Source organism: Odontesthes bonariensis, chromosome 4 (assembly GCF_027942865.1).
Source record: "Odontesthes bonariensis isolate fOdoBon6 chromosome 4, fOdoBon6.hap1, whole genome shotgun sequence".
Lineage (NCBI taxonomy): Eukaryota > Metazoa > Chordata > Actinopteri > Atheriniformes > Atherinopsidae > Odontesthes > Odontesthes bonariensis.
This window is the reverse complement of record NC_134509.1, coordinates 20,852,602-20,866,096: the sequence shown is the minus strand read 5'-3', so window position 1 is coordinate 20,866,096 and position 13,495 is coordinate 20,852,602.

Genomic DNA, 13,495 nt, shown 5'->3' with positions numbered 1-13,495 from the left:
GATGTTGGTCTTGTTTTAGTTCAAATAAAGTCTCAAATTAACAAATTGCATGTTCAGGTTTTGTTGCATTTTTGATTATTTCCCAACTTTTCTGGAAATGAAGATTAAACTTACTGAGTGGTGAGATGGACCATTTATGAAAACTTTTCCTTTTAAAACTACTTTAGAAAAAGAATAAAAGCAATTCCTTCTGTCTCATGCTGTGTATATAATGCAGAAAACAATATGCTCCCTGACAAACCAAATAATATATCTCAATGGTGACCTTCCATGACATAATGTCTCCATAACTATGACTAATATGTCTTATATTGCGTTAACCTGGGAGCCACCTCTGGCTGCAGTGGACACAGGGTCTTTCTCCTGTAATGCACACCCTGGGTAGGCTTCCTGTAATGTCTGCTTCCTGGCCATTACAGCTCTATTATTCTGTCTTCTTACTGCCTATTCAGCGTCTTGAACAGCATTGGAGGTGCCTGTAACATGATAACAGCCCTCCATCGTCACCTCTCCTTCTTATTTCTTTATCCATCTTTCTTGCACAGTCTATAATTCTATTTTCTCTCTGTTGCTCGTCCGCTCAGCGCTGCTCTCCTTTACTTTATTTGCTGATGCTGATTGCCTATGTAATGCACTGAAAGCGCCCTGGGTGGCTTTTCTCGGAGCAAATTGCTTTTTGTTGAGATCCTATAGGGTCCAAACTAACTGGACTGGAGATACTAGCTGAGGCCTCCGCAGTTAGGAGTGAAAATAATGGCTAAGGCTGCTGATTGGCCTCACAGAACATAAATAGCTGTGGCATGCCAGTATGATGCGTTCAGTGCTGTAGGATAGACTCTCCTTTTCTCTTACGCTTCCTTCTATACCGCCAGCGCTAGATATTTTTCCAGTGATGAATCAGAGCCTGTATTTATCTCCTGGAAATCACTTCTAATTATCCATTTCAGGTCACATCAGGACTAAAATCAGTTTACTGTCTGAATTTAGGAAATTACAGCTCTACATTCTCTGCTAGATTGAATCAAATAGATCTCCAGAAGTGTCCTCCAGTAACTGCTTGGGGGATGCTCCCCCACTTGTTTTATGGTCACATAAAGATAATAAATGCATATAAAAATAATTGTGACAAAGAAATCACCAAGATATACAGGAGAACACATGCTGTTCTTGCAGGAAACCCTCATTTTGTTGTAGTTGTGCCGACTCTGAAGGACTTTGGTCACCAAATGTTTACAGTGGATGCCATAAAGCATGTGCCCACTGCCATGTTTCCTTCAGTCAAAGCTGATGCATCTGATTCGAAGATAAAGATCTTGTGCAAGGGTTTTAGATCAAGAAGACTACAGCCTTCTTAAGTACGACATTTAATTACTGTGACATGACATTTTTTTTTAGTTTTGCACATGTTGTTGCAAAAGTGTTTCTTTTGCAACATATAAATTCCACATGTTTGATCTTGCACTGCTACTAATAAAATGAATGCCACTAGCTGGCAGGTAGACTGAAAATAAAGTCAAGACTGTGTAGCAGTCACAGTGCCGTGTGGATTAAGAGTTTTCAAACTTTGACAAAACCAACATTCCTGTGGGGGATGTTTACGTATGTGGATATAAACCAGATCTTCATTTTCTTTCCACAAAGGAAAAAGAGACAGAAACTGCCTAATTTACGTTAACCTTCTACCCTCTTAAGAGTTTTTGGGGAGTCGAACTCGCAACAGACGCTTGCAATAAAAATTGGAAAACTCGAATGAACAAAGAACCTTTCTGTTGGAGATGTTGGAGGCCTCACTATCTTATCTTCACCATGAATCGAATTGACATGTTAACACCCTCTCCCCCAGAGAAAGAGACCAGATGGCTACATACGAACTGAGAAGACTTCACTAAGGCTCACTTTTAGTCGAATCTTAAAACTATATTAAATGTGTTTGATAACCGTATACAATTTCTTTCAGGTTTCCAGCTTGATCACAAGACGCATATAGAGACAATTGGTACGATTCTGGCTTAAATATTGACAAAGAACTGATCTTGGTTGGAAATGCCCAACCTGCCTGATGGAACCACATTACCCCCTAGTGGTCTGCAGTGTTGATTAGTTGAACATTTAAATCCCAGAGGACAAATGGACAAGATATATGCAACTATTAACTTCTAACGATGTCCCTTCAGTATCTATTTGTTATTTGTTTGGTATCCCCATTGTTAACACAGAAAATTAACATTGTGTGGTTGCCTATTCATATGTCACGATTTTATAGATATCCATCTGAAATTTGAAGTCATAATTGTCTTTATCATGTGTGTTATTTTGATGTCTTTATATCACAAGTCTATGTTATATCTTTAATCTGCATATCTTAACAAGATGTGGTGTTTTCGGAATCACCGAGACAAATGTTCTATGAGACGGAGTAATGGAGAAACACAGAGTTCCTTTGTCTCATCCAGAAATCCCCACGTAAAACAGATCACCTTACACAGACACCAAGGCAGACATGCACACAGTTCAAGCATATCATTGGCTGAAAAGGTAGTGTAAGCCCCACCTCCGAGAGTCAAAACCCGGAGCCCGCGAAAAACTCTCTCTCTAGTTCTCTTGTTTCTTGGCTCTTGTTGCTTTCCAGAAGCACGCTCTTGTTTTCAGAGAGAGAACAGGTCAGAGAAGAACAATGGAGAATTGATCAGATGAGTTGCTCAGAGAGATTTGAAGAGCACGGAAAGATGAGAGTATGAGCCGTGCAGAAGCAGGACCCAAGGAAGGACGTGAGGATAACGATGCAGCGGACGACCGGAGGAGACCCTCCAGAACCCAGTGAGACCCCGGAGACGAGAAAGAAAGACCCAAACAAAGATAAGAACAGAATGAAGTTTTCCTACCAAGAAAGCCAACTCCAAGCAACCTTTTATTAATCTTCTGTGAACTTAAGTTCACTTCATCAGAGAAGCAACGGACCCACTGACACTCAGAAGATTCGATCATCTAACCACAGCCCTCGGCACCATCGTTCCCGTTTCCCGGTGGAAAGGAGCAACTGAGAAGTCCGCTAAAAAGTCAGCCACCACAACCAGGAAGGCCCAGAGAACGGAAGAGAAATCCCCTCGGACCCCGCGTGGCCTTATATTTGATATATATAATTGCCCCGGTAACGCTACAACTGGCACCATAGTTTATAACAGTAATAGTTTTGTTCCTAAAAAAATCTCAAGGAAATAAAGTGCCGAACAAAATGTCAACCCCACTTCAGACCTCAACAGGCATTTCTTTTCATCCACACCTGCCTGTGAAGGTGTGAAGGACATATATACGCTCAAAGGCTTTGCTCGGTCTGCAAGAAAATCAGATTTTTTTTTCTTAAATCTTTTCTGTAGAACTGTCGGATCAGATCTATGTGAAAAAGAAAATCAACACCTTGATTCTTTTCTTCTTCACACATTCTGTTGTAGATCTGCTGCTGTGTTTGGGATCTTTGTCCTGTTGATGAGCCAGTTTCAGCCCAGCTTTAGCTGTCGGACAGATGGCCTCACATCTGACTCCAGAACACTTTGGTATCCAGAGGAGTTCATGGTGGACTCAATGACTGCAAGGTGCCCAGGTCCTGTGGCTGCAGAACAAGCCCAGATCATCAGCCCTCCACCACCGTGCTTGACAGCTGGTATGAGGTGTTTGGTTTCCTCCAAACGTGCTGCTGTGCATTATGAGCAAACATCTCCACTTTGGTCTGGTCTGTCCAGAGGACATTGTTCCAGAAGTCTTGTGGTTTGTTCAGATGCAGCTTTGCAAACCTAAGCTGTGCTGCCATGTTCTTTTTAGAGAGAAGAGGCTTTCTCCTGCAGCCCTTCCAAACAAGCCATACTTGTTCAGTCTTTTTCTAACTGTGCTGTCATGAACTTTAACCTTTAACATGCTAACTGAGGCCTGTAGGGTCTGAGATGTAGCTCTTGGGTTTTTGACCTTGGGGTGACCTTGCTGGGACGTCCACTCCTGGGAAGATTGACAGCTGTCCTGAATGTTTTCCACTTGTGAATAATCTTTCTCTCTGTAGAATGATGGACTCCAAATAGTTTGGAAATGGCCTTATAACCCTTCCCAGATTGATGGGCATCAACAGTTGCTTCTCTAAGATCATTGCTGATGTCTTTCCTCCTTGGCATTGTGTTAACACACACCTGAATGCTCCAAAACTTCTGCTTTTATAGAGGTGCTCACACTCACTGATGATCAATTAATCAGTGTTTGATTAGCAGCACCTGGCTGCTACTTACACTCTTAAATCCCATTTTCTGTTAAACACATGACTTGGAGTGATATGTTATGTATTGTAGTTCATCTGAGCTTTTATTCACCTTATTTTCAGATCTTGTGAGAACCAGCCTATGTTCTTATTATACCACATTACATAACTCTTATAAGTGTAGGAGGTACTTTCTTTGTCCTCTTTGTCCCTCACATCTGTGATTCTACAGAAGGATTCTCCCCAAAAGCACCAGCAGATATTTAATTTAGGTGTCTGTATCTGTGTGTGTTGTTCTCCAAAGCACTGTGCTACTAACAGTATCGATCCAAGCCCAAGCTTTGCCTCCACCCCAGATTTAATGTCATGTAACAATGCATCCAACTGGGACCCAAATTTCAAAGCTTTTACAGAAGTGATGTGGATCCTAAATGTGTTTAAAACTGTTGCTCCGACACCAGAAGGCCAGTAGACTTTATTTTACCGCTCTGAGTGTAGGTCAACCCTCCCTTTGTTGAAAGTAAGATGAAGACGTGTCGTGAATAACTTCCTTCTTACTCTGAGGTAGAAGTGTTTTTAGTCTAAGGTTAACTTTCGGCTCGATTCTCAGAGGTACGTCTGAGAGGCCTGGTAAACAACAGCTCTGGCTGGACTTTGCATATCTCTGGTGTTTTAGCACTCTGAGCCGAGAGCATCCTCTGAATACGAAATCACCGCCTTTTTCAGGTGGCCGTCAGCTATGCCGACTTAAAAGCATCAAAGATTTACAGTTTTGTTTGTTGGTTTTTGTCTTGTTGACTCATTAGAATTTCTTATATTCCATAAAATGATTTCTTCTTTGTCTTCTCTTCTCTCGTGCCAGGTCGAAAAGGATCTGAAGATGAAGAGCAGCACTCTCAGAAGACCCCTTAAAAGACTCTGTGTGTGTGTGTGTTTACAGTAAATATTAAACTCACAGCTGTTTTAGGCTGGGCCAAGAAGAAAGTGTCAGATTAACTATCTTTTTATGCGCTCGCCCCATATCTAAACTGGATATGGGTCAGACTGATTCTTTTTATACACTGTTCTCATTACATTTTTGGGTCACTCAGCTTTTTACACTGGGAGCCCTGGAAATAAATCCTAAATGTCCCTGATCTGCCACAGAGTGCTGGTCATCTGTTAATATCTGTGGGGCGAGAGGAGCGGTGATAATGTGGAATTACACAGAATGGTGTGATGGCTGCACATGGGAACAATCGACCACACAGACATTAATAACCCTGTCGCCGAGTGTGTCTCTTTAAATGAGCCAGGCTTGGCTCTGCACACCGCTGTGTCAGGTTGGTCCCAGAGAGACAAACGGAAAGGAAAGGCAGGGGGGAAGGGGGCTGACTCTGCAGGGATGGTGTCCAGAAATAGAAGTGGTCAGATGATGATATTGATCAGCAGGGGATCAGCTGGTGGAGACGCAGGTTGCTCTGAGCAATGCACACATCTCAGGACACTGGAAAAATCCTATACTGTAGGTACACAGTAGATAAATTGTGATAGTTGAGGAAGGAAGGAAGTTCACTCAATAAAACTGCAGAAATCTCATGAGACGCTTGGTGCAGATAGCAAAGTAGAATGATTGAATACTCGTTCTTCCAGACAATACCAGGAGTTTGGTCAAAGTATGACGGATTAGATCAAGGATTTAAGCTAAACTAAGTTGTCACATTTCAATCTGAAATTAAAACATTGTTAAGAGATCTGGAGTTTGATTTATGTTCATCTAAAAACCAGATCATTAAATTAAATTAATTAAAGATAATTATATTAAATTAAAGAATAAACCTCTCTTTTTCACCCATCTGGGACTTTTGTTAACCTTTAGACATGAGCACAATTTTATAAATACGTAACAAACATTTTGAACCAGAAATGAACTTTGGTTTTCTAAACGTGATTAAAGAGATGTTTTTACCCAAATCTGACAAAATAATGACGGAAAAGAAAGTAAGAGACCGCTCTATAGCAGAGCAATGAGTCAAACCAGTAGGTGTTGGTTTCAGACCAGAGCACAGCAGGACACACAGCAGAAAACAAAGATGACAATCTGGCAAAGAACAAAGAAAACCTGGTTGTACATATACTCAGGCTGTATACTCAGGCCGTGCGATGCGTAGCGCAGGGGTCGGCCGCCGCGGCTCTTTCATGCTGCGGCTCCGCGTGGTTTGGGGAAAATAAATGAAAAAGTATCCAATTGAAGTGTATTTTATTCGTGTTAGTTCGTTGTTTTTTTTACTGTAGTTCTATATTCAAAATGTGCATCACACTCGCCGAAAGCCGGTATATTCCCGCCAAAACGCTGTGCATTTATCGAGACTTTCAACCCCAGTTAGGCCAAGTATGGAGACATGTAAGAAATGAAAAATATCTGAAGAAAATAGAACATTTAATAATGCCTGGGCAGATTCATTTGCATTTGTAAGCAACACTCTGTAGCTGTTTATATAAAAGCGTAAAGGTAAAAAAACAATATCTTCATTTTAGATTTGCGGCTCCCGGTGTTTTCTTTTCCGTGGAAACCGGGTCCAAATGGCTCTTTGAGTGTTAAAGGTTGTCGACCCCTGCTCTAGCACAAAGCAGGTGAAAGGTAGTAACTGAACCAAGATGTGAGATAAAGACAGGAAGCAAACTGACCAGAAAGCACCAAATATCAGGTCCAACAAAATGAAACGAGAGGTAAAGTCAGCTGATGCACAGAAAGGTTAACTAGAGCGCAGAACACAAAAATCTAAACAAAACCAATAAACTATAACAGTTTAGGAACAGGTTAGGAAAGGCTCTGACTACCACTGGTATTTTATACTCACTGAATAGAAAGTAAACCAGACAAAAAAACTTTGAGTCGCTTTCTATTGGTGCCAACACATAAGTCAAGCACATTTCATGCCACCTCCACAGTTTGTGGTGTCAGAAAAGAAGAAAAAACACATGACTGAATGTACCAGTTATTATAGGTGAACTCAATCAGGTGGCCTTTCTTCTGATAGAAATAAACCAGTTATTGTTGGAACCAGCCAGTTAACATGAAACACAGATGCATCCTGCCTCCAACTTGGACGATAAGTAAGTTCTGCTTCATTTAGTCCAAATCAGTCCCTTTCAGGTGCAAAACAGTTGAGGTGGGACAACAAAGTGCTTAATTCAAGGCTTCAGAATTAACTCATTAAGATGGATTCCCTTGTGCTCGTGCTCTGCCAAACTCACAATGATCTAGATGGCTCACAAGAAAAGTGCTGATGGGGTTTAGTTTTTATTTGACTTCTCCAGTAATCCATCACACAAATGCAGGTGATGCACTTAGTTATCACTCTGAGCGGTAAGCTCGTTAGCGGCAACAATGACAGGTCATTTATTCTGCGAACCTTTTTCAGCCGTGTAAAATCAAACGTTAACAAAGCAACTAATTGTCTTAATTTACCAGAGCAACTTCGATTGTTAGACCTCTTTTCGATCAAGAATGTCTGACACTTTGAAACAGATTCCTACCTCTACTCCCTGTCTGCTCATTTGACTACCGTTAGCATTCCAGTCTCATTCATTAACGAAGACAATGCTGCTGGATTCAAACTGTGGATGTATTTTCCTCTTCAGCAGAACTTTTGACTGGAAATCTATTCTTGTTCGACCTCACTGGTGTGTGAGGAACTGACAGAGAGAAAATCTGACAGCTTCTTACTCCTCAACAGTTCTCTGTTTGCTCCGCACATTTCCCATCTGCAATCACACCATCTTCTCTCGCACTCAGAGGCCCTGAGCTGTTGGAACAATGGTGGGTAACTTTTCTTTTTCTTATTCTGAGCCTGAGAAATCTGACAGATGGTAGCGATCCCGCCGCCCTCCGACAGCTTTTCTGCCTCCTTTTTTCTTGCTGTACTCTCTGAAGAGAAGCAGGACTTCTGTCTTCTTGTTTAGTGCTTTAAAGGTTTTCACCAGTTTTACAATTGACCATTTTCCATTGGCTTAATTTAGCTTACTTCTGTAGCTAGTTTTGAGTAAACCAAGAGTAGTTTAATATTTTTTTGTTTCTGCCTTTGGAACTAAAGTCACAAGCATAGATTTTTTTCTGAATATATGATGTGAAATGAATGGAAAAATACTAGATTATTCAAATTTTTTCAAGATTATTCCTGCCTCTGTGGGTGTTGCCTCCGTTACTTTGTTGATCAAATGTTGAGACAAAGAAAAATACGACAAAAAGAAGGAGCAGAAATGTTCTGAAATATGCGTTATGAAAGAAAAACTAAGCAAGTGAAGCCCCTAAATCTCCACCATAAACACCAGTAAAAGACTAGAGTCTGTAAGCAGAGGAGCTGCAACGTCTATCGCAGCCAACACTGTGAGAAGAAAGAGTCTTTGAAGGCATGGAATAAACTAAATGAAGAGCATAAGAATGAATCTTTTGCACAGTTAAAGTAACAATGAAATGTTCTAAAGTCTCTCTGCACCACAAACATTTTTAGCAGTTTTTTCTTTGTCGTGCGAGTCCAGATCAGGCTTTAGATCTGGAGAAATTAAAGATCCCGTCGGTAGAGTTGACATCTCACTGCCTCCCATAGCTCCTGTCTGCCCAACCTGCTGCCATATCCTCCTAAAGCACATCTTCATGGGAGTGCATGTGATGTCACAGAAAACAGGATTCATCCAACCTGTTGGTGGTCACGGGGGTCAGACCAGTCTGCAGCAACACAGTCCGGATCTGTGCAACCATCGCTCTTCTGAGGGATCAGAACCCAGCACGTAATGCCGACTTTTAATGTGCAGCTGAACGGCAGTTTTCCATTGTGTTTTACATAAAGACAGACACGGTGTCGTTGATACGTTGGGGGCTGCTTAAAAAGACACTGTCACAGATATTTAACTGTGCAGAATCACAGAGACTGAGTACCAGATTGATGCTTTTCTTTTTTCACCATCCAAAACAAGATCCAATTCTCTCAGATGAACGACTTCCGAGCGCAAGAGGAGATGAAGTGCTTTCAGTCGCCTTTATCCCGGGGGTTCCATCCAGCTGATTTCTCACCACTTGATTTATCCATCAAACACTGTTTCATGTGTTCCCCCAGCTCCTCTGCAGCCATTAAATACCGGCTGTCTGAGCTCCTCTCCTGCAGCAGTTACGCCACACCTGTATGCCTCATGGTTGTTTTCATCTGGATGGAGATTAAAGGGTCTGAGACAGAAGATGAGCAGGAAGACCCCACCTCCTGCGCTTCTGTGCCACTCTTGTTATAGACAGCTCCCTTTGATGCATCTCTTTGGGACATTGTGCTCTTATGCACAAGTGAAGGTGTGTTTATTACATTATATTAGTGTGTGTGTGCAGGCAGAAGCTGGGAACACCCTGAAGTTAGCATGCATGATTCCAGCATGGAAACTGAACCCGGTGAAGGGTTTCATGTACATCTTTTCTTTCTTCTCTGAGCCCGTCCTTTGATGGTGTCTCCTTTTATCTCTGCACTACTGTTCACCTAAGAGGAACAATAAGACGCTGAGTTGTTTTATGATAGGGTGCACCTCAGTGTGGACATGAGTAAATTGGTAAATTTATCTGCCTGTAACCACCAACGAAAGCCAGTAAAAATGCTGCAGGATTGTCTTGGCATGGTTGAAATTGAACTTTTTGAACTTAAATAAAGATAAAACTGAGATTCTGGTGTTCGGTCCTCTGTCCTCCTGCTGCCGTCCTTTTGTAAAAAAAACTGTGTGTGCCGGTTGACCCTCTGTTTAAATTTGATAAACACATCAGCGCTGTCATCAAGGCCAGTTTTTTCCAGCTGAGGACTCTTGCAAAGATTTGTTTGTTTGTTTCTTTATTTGTTTCAAATCTGTATACAGAATAGAGTTCACAATTAGCTACAAGCTTTGCTTTTAATATTCCAACCCCTCACTCAACCGCTCACAACAAATCAATCACAAAATTCACAACAAAACAAACATAAATACACAATTCACTGCAATAACTCTCAACACAAACACAGGACAAAGACAGAGACACAGACAGGCCCAGACAAACTCCAACCCTACACCCCTCTCCCCACAGAATATACATGTGTATCTACATATACATACATACATATTTATACACATACACATATATACATACACACATATATACACATATACACACATAACATACACAAAATCCGTATATTAAGAAAAAATAAATAAATAAATAATAATAAAAAATAAAACTACCAATAGTTAACACAATAGGTTTTTGGGCATCAGTCACTCTCCTCCTGGTATTTCCTCATCACCTTTCTTTTGAACATTATTTTAAACTTTACCAAATTTGTACAGGTTTTTGTTTCCTCTGTTAGACTGTTCCATAATGTGACTCCCCTCACCGAAATACACATAGATTTCAGGGTTGTTCTTACTTTTGGTTGGTATAATTTATTAATTCCCCTTAGTTTGTAATTGTGGTGAGCTATCTTGAAATAAGTTTTGAATATTACTAGGAAGAGAATTTTTCGATGCCCTGTACATTATTTGAGCTGTTTTATAATTAATCAAGTCACACAGTTTTAAATTGAAGGTGTTGAGGAAAAGTGTGTTGGTGAGTTCATTATATTTAACGTTATGAACAATTCTCATGGCTCGTTTTTGAAGTGTGATTAAAGGTAACAAATTTGTCTTGTAACAGTTTCCACAGATTTCTATACAATAACTTAAATATGACATTATAAAGGAGTGATATAGTATAAATAAAGCACTTTGATTTAATACAAAACTACAGCGTTTCATCACACCGACACATTGACTTCTTGATTGGAGAGAGTGAACGCTGGCGCGTCTTGCAGCCACTGCTCCTCCAGCCTTTTGCTCCGTTTGTACGAAGATCATCTGCTTACCTGCTGATATGTCTCCGATTACTATTCGAACCTGCTATGTGTGGCTGGTTTCTGCCTGGATTATCCTGTTTTTGGTTTCTCATCCAACGACAGCACTACTCCAATACTCTGCTGCTGAGCTTCTTCAGCTCCGGTTACATCTACATGGGCCACCTCCATCAGCTCTGTTCCTGCATCGTGATATCTTGTATCTGCCCCGTCGAAAATATATTCACCGAGGCTCTCACCGGATCTTCTGCTGTGACAGACCGAGCTCCATTAATACTACCTGGTCTACTGTTCGTCGTCGATCGAGGAGATCTGGTCGCCTTAAGCCTGATTCTTGCTCGGCGCAACCTCGCTTTGACCCATTCTTACTAGCTGGTCGCAAATGGCGCAAACGGTCACGTGACCCAAAATTCCGCCACGCCCCCCGTCGCAAGCTAAAAAATCCTCGCGCGTCGCAAGGTCGCGCACACAACTTACTGATCGATAAAGAAACTGATTTTTCTGACTTCGCGCGAGCTCAACCGGAAACAGCTGACCAAGAGAAAGGAAACATGAACACTGCAGAGACCGCGGTGACCGAGAGGGTGCGCCTCTACAAACATCTGTACGACACGTCTATGAAGTTACACTGGGACAACACGGCAGTAAGAACTCACCAGTCTCTTCTCTGTTCTGGTGCAAAGGACGAACATTCCACCTTCTCTTCTGTTTTTGCCGCAGCCGCTTAGCTCTGAGATACATATACAGTTCTACACCCAGAGTAAATTCATTCCGCATCCGCATCAGATGTGCCAGCCTCTGCTGACGTGACACCACAGGTGGCATTGTGTATGCTTTCTTCGTGTGCTTTTCTTCGTCCGGTTCTTTAGCTTGTTTCCTCAACAGTGACGCCCGCTGGTCTGGAGAGAACTGCAAATGTGACGCAAACTGCGCTTATGAGCTGAAGGAACTGTGAAGGGGCTGGCGCTTTCGATGACGTCATTAATGGTTCTCGAGCCAGAACAGTTGCGCGGTTGCGCCGAATAAGAATCAGCCTTTACTGATCACAGCGTGTTGGCTTGCCTGGCTCGGTCAGCCAACACGGCTGTCAGCTACAACGAAACCAACAACTTTGGTCTCTTCAACATCCGCTCACTTACGAGTAAGGGGGATCTTGTTCAGGATATTATCTCTGACCGTAAGTTAGATTTTCTGTGTCTCAATGAAACCTGGCAACAGCCAAATGACTTCGCTCCACTTAATGATGCTACTCCTCCGGGGTTTGTTTACATCGCTCTACCCCGTGATTCTGGCCGGGGAGGAGGCCTTGCGATAATCCATCGCTCGAAGTGGAGTAGCGCCGATAACTGTTCCCGTTTGTCACTCGTTTGAAGCAACTGTATGTCAGCTTTCTGGTTCAACTCCCACTGTTATTGCTGCCCTGTATCGTCCCCCGAAGTATAACAAAGAATTTATTACTGAGTTTACAGGATTTGTAATGCAACTTTTCACAGTTTCACCAAACATAATACTCCTGGGGGATTTTAACATTCATGTGGATAGGGATAATAATCCTCTTACCAAAGACTTCATATCCTGCTTGGACAGTGTTGGACTTCACCAGTATACTAATTTTCCCACGCACATTAAAGGACATACTTTGGATTTAATCTGCTGCTCTGGTGTCAAACCTGTTGACTGTAAAGCTGACTCTTTTCCGTTTTCAGATCATATGTTTTTATCATTTGGAGTTAATATTTCTGTCTCTAATTCTAACCCCCCACGTATTATAACTTTTCGTAAAATTAAGGACATTAACCTAGATAATTTATCTTCTTTTATCAATAGTCTTCCCAGTGTTGAATGGTCGTCCACTACAGATGAATTGCTAGCCCACTACAACAAACATTTGCAGAACCTTCTAAATAATCTTGCTCCACTTAAAACCAAATCTGTTTCATTTACTCATACAGCACCTTGGTTTACTCTCACCCTCAGACAGTTAAAAGCAAAAGGACGTCAACTTGAAAGACTCTACAGGAAAACTGGTCTAACTATACACAAAGACATGTACTCAAACCACATTCTTCACTATTAGAATTCCATTTCTGCAGCCAAATCCATATATTTTTCCAGTTTAATTAGTTCAAATGAGGGTAATTCCAAGGCATAGTACTGAAACAGCACTCCTGAAAATCACTAATGACCTCCTCCTTGCTGCTGATTCTGGTTTATTTTCCATACTTCTTCTGCTTGATCTGACTGCAGCGTTTGATACAATCTCACATGATATCCTTCTCGACAGACTTTCCTCTTTTGGCATTGTAAATATACCTCTCAGTTGGTTTCATTCATGCCTCTCAGGTCACACTCAGTTTGTTCAGTTAAAATCATTCACATCACA